The sequence below is a fragment of the Athene cunicularia genome (genome assembly GCF_003259725.1).
Source record: "Athene cunicularia isolate RWA chromosome Z unlocalized genomic scaffold, athCun1 chrZ_part2, whole genome shotgun sequence".
Taxonomy (NCBI): domain Eukaryota; kingdom Metazoa; phylum Chordata; class Aves; order Strigiformes; family Strigidae; genus Athene; species Athene cunicularia.
Window position 1 is genome coordinate 23,063,839 of NW_020799143.1, and position 3,541 is coordinate 23,067,379.

At 39.8% G+C, this 3,541-nt stretch overlaps 1 protein-coding gene across 1 annotated transcript in view; it reads left to right on the forward strand.

The window, feature by feature from the left end:
- The first annotated feature begins 1,319 nt into the window (after positions 1-1,319).
- TTC39B (tetratricopeptide repeat domain 39B) overlaps positions 1,320-3,541 on the forward strand; it is a 70,340-nt gene continuing 68,118 nt past the window's right edge. Inside the window, exon 1 of the mRNA XM_026866242.1 lies at positions 1,320-1,339. The gene's annotated coding sequence lies outside the window, so the exon portion shown is untranslated. The remainder of the gene's footprint in view (positions 1,340-3,541) is intronic.

Sequence of the window (3,541 nt, forward strand, 5' to 3'; positions counted from 1 at the left end):
AAGAGGATGATGTTTGTGCCACTAAGTGAAAGTAGGCAAGTAGTTTTGGGAGAGACTATACAGCTCTGTGTCCATGGTGCCTTGCTTTTGGGGTTTCATGCTAAGTGGTTCAGTTTGTGTCATCAACGGTAACTGCACTAGCACAACTGAAAAAGTAGTAAAAAGAGAGTGTGGGACAAGGACTAGAGATTATGTAGTTGGAAGGGGCTTTCTCTGGATAGTTGAAGTGTTGCAATGGTGTGATGTATTTTATGGTCCACTTCATGTAGTTTGTCTACAAAAAAAAGCCCCCCCCCTTGGCCAGTAGGGTTTGTGCAGTTGACTTGAACTGCTGTCAGTGTTTGTGTGTGTGTGTCCCTCCTGTGAAGCAGAGAAGGGAACTCACTTGACACCACTGAAGGAGCTGACTCTTTCACTGTTGTTAATGTTTTTTCTTTTTTTTTTTCTTTTTTTTTTTTTTTAATGCACATAACTTTCCTTCTGCGTATTGCTTTGTGTTTGTAGAAGTCCTCGGCTCTTACAAGGGCAGATGGAGTGCAAGAAGAAGCTGAGGTTAAATCTTTTGATGGCAACCCAGGATACAGGCTTGCCTTCTCAGTTTTCTCTGGAGCATGTGCTCCTCTTGTCCTTGACTGAAGTCAAACACAAGTTTTGTGCTTGGTCTTTCATGTTTGTTGTAGCTTTATTCTGTGCTGTAGGGGCAGTAGAGCATGTGGTTTTGTGCTGGGAAGGTAAACAATACACATTTTGTGGTTTGCATCTGTGTAGATCATACCTTACAGTAGCAGTTGGTCTCTTTAGAATATGTAGATGAGTTCTGGAAACTACTGAATTTACATTTTAATTGTTGCAGAAATTGGCCTAAATTGTATCTTTCCTACTTTGAAATCTCACCCTTTTGTGTTTTTTGCAATGTCTTAAGAAGTAATTAAAAAGCCACGTGATACTTCAAAAAAAACTTTGCAAGAGCCTCCACAAGTTAATAAAAACTTTCTAGTATATACTGACCGTGGGCTATAGAAAAATGCATATGGATACCAGCAACGGGCAGAGATCAGCTGTTCAGCAAATAGGCAGCCTGGAATAATTGTGTGGCTGATACTTTTGCTTCCACGGTTAAGAGAAGCACGCTATGCCTTGTGTAACAGGTTCGGCTTCTCTGTTTTTGTGTCTCTGGGTGCTGACAGGAGGAAGTGGTGTGTGGAGATTCAGTGCTTTAGATTGGGTCGTGTGGTCATGTGGGATTTCCTTTTTCAGAGTGTCAGTCATGACAGCCAGTTCACCTTCACTGGACACTTGACTTGGGCTTGATGTGAAGGAACTAATACTCTGATTGCCCGTGAGTACTCGATGCAAAGTGCCAGAAGGTGACTACAACCCTGTCAGAAGGAGGGAGGGTGTGTGCATGAGCAATTGCCTAGGGGCATTGACATACTGTAACCTTACATTTATGGTAAAGTGACCCTTTGGGCAGAAGAAGTGACGCATATGGTAATAACTGTGTATGTACTCTGTCGCTGTTACTGCACTCGAACTAGAAATTCCAAAGGCTATAAAGTCCTCATGACATCAGTAAGCTGTATGGGGAGTGAACTACACTTTTCTTAAGCTTAAATAAACGTTACAGCTTCTTTAAGGGGAAATGCATGCTGCTTTCAGTGCACTGCACATGTGCAGTCTATTTGGAGTGTCTCTTGCGGATCCTGCCGCTGTGCTGTGCTGAGGAAATAAATACCGTGCTCCACTTGGGGATAGACTGGATGAAGAATTAGAGAAGGGGGAGAGTCTTGCCTTGACACTTTAACAAAACCTAAGGGGGACATTAACTTTTACTTCATGTTAATGAAATTTGAAGGCACATGTTACTTATGATTTTTTTTTTTTAGTAAGGGTTATCCTCATAACTTCAGGTGACAGTGTGTTCTGTTTGTGCTTGCCTATGTAGCCTAGGAAGAAGTAACCCTTTAGCTTACTGCCTAGTTAAGTCAAGATCTGATTCTGCTTAGTGTAATTTAATGTAACACTTGGTCTGAATGTTAGGTGCTTGTCTGTCTGTCTTTCTGGTGGAAAGACAACGAACTCCATGGAACACATGTATAAATCAACTAATAATTAGTTCGTTTTAAACTAGTAATTAAGTTAAATTGTTATGTCCTTAAGAGGATGCTTTTCTGTTAATGAAAAAAATCTGATTGTTTCTAGGAGAGGTGGAAGGTGGTCTGTGTCTGTCTTGCAATGGGGGAACAGGCTGTGCTCTGGACAAAAGACATTGCTTTAATCCTGTATTACAGACACTTCTAACTGTGTAATGTTGGCTTCTAAAGCTCTGCTGTTTCATTTTGAAGTTAGTACTGCTAGTGGATCAGGAGATATCCATAGAGACTTTCAGGTTCTATAACGGGAACAACATTATTGTAAATAGGCTTGTTGTTATTGCAGCAAGACCTTCTTTTACAGGAAATGAATCAGGAAAAAATCACTTAAATTGCTTTTCACTGTAAAATAGAACTTTGTGGTGCTAAATAAGCAGCAAGTGCTGTTGCATTCTGTACAAATGAGTAACCACCTTTGTAGTCAAGAGGATATTTAACCTGAGGGAGACAGAGAGAAGTTAATACCCAAGATGCTCATATTAATGTCCCTTTCGTACCTTTTTTTTTTTTTTTAAAATTATTTATAGGCAAAACTGGCACTGAATCATCTCTTTAATATGAGGTAAACATGTTTGGCTCCCCAGCTTGGGGTCATCTCTGAAAAGGATTAGTATCAGCAGTTCCAAGGTGGTATGTCTGTAATGAGACTTATTAGGATTGTTTATTACATTGTAATTAGTAAGCATTCTCAAACTCTGTCACAGTATCCCGCTAGGGGAATTGTAATTGGTAAGAGGTGATGCTTTGGTCTGGATAAGTTTAGTAAGTGCATGGTGAACCTGTTGCCTAACCAGGATTTTTCTTCGTAGCTGTAGAAAGCTATGGAGGCAGTGAGCATTGAGCATCTTTATTTGAAATTGCCTACTAAAGTTCAGAACACAATGTGCTCTTCATTTATATTCTACCCTTTTTCCTTTACTGGGAAGTGGTCTCCACTGTGTCTGCTTCTTCCTTATGCTGAGTCATGACTGACTCTCAGTTTGTAATTGCAGCTTGATTTACACTATGTCTTTCTGTTCAATCCATCCATATATGTGTGAGATTCTTTTTTTGAAAAATACCAAATTATGTGAATTTGGTTTGCTTGGTGTTTTGTGGTTTTTTTGTTTTTTTTTTTTTTTTAATTTTGTCTTCAACATGGTATGCTGCATGACAGCTATGTTGTGTGGTGAGGACGGAGTGCTGGAGCTGGAGTTTTGCTGCTTCCTGCTGAAAGCTATGCATGCTTGACATTAACTTGATTGTGGAATTAGAGACCTCATCAAAGCTTGGAAACTGTTGTATGCTAATAAGAGATCTTGGCTAGAGTAGGTCTTGAAAATTTAGTAAATGTATTTAAATTTTTAAACCCCCCCCTTAGAATAGTTTTTCTCTAACCCCCCCCCCCC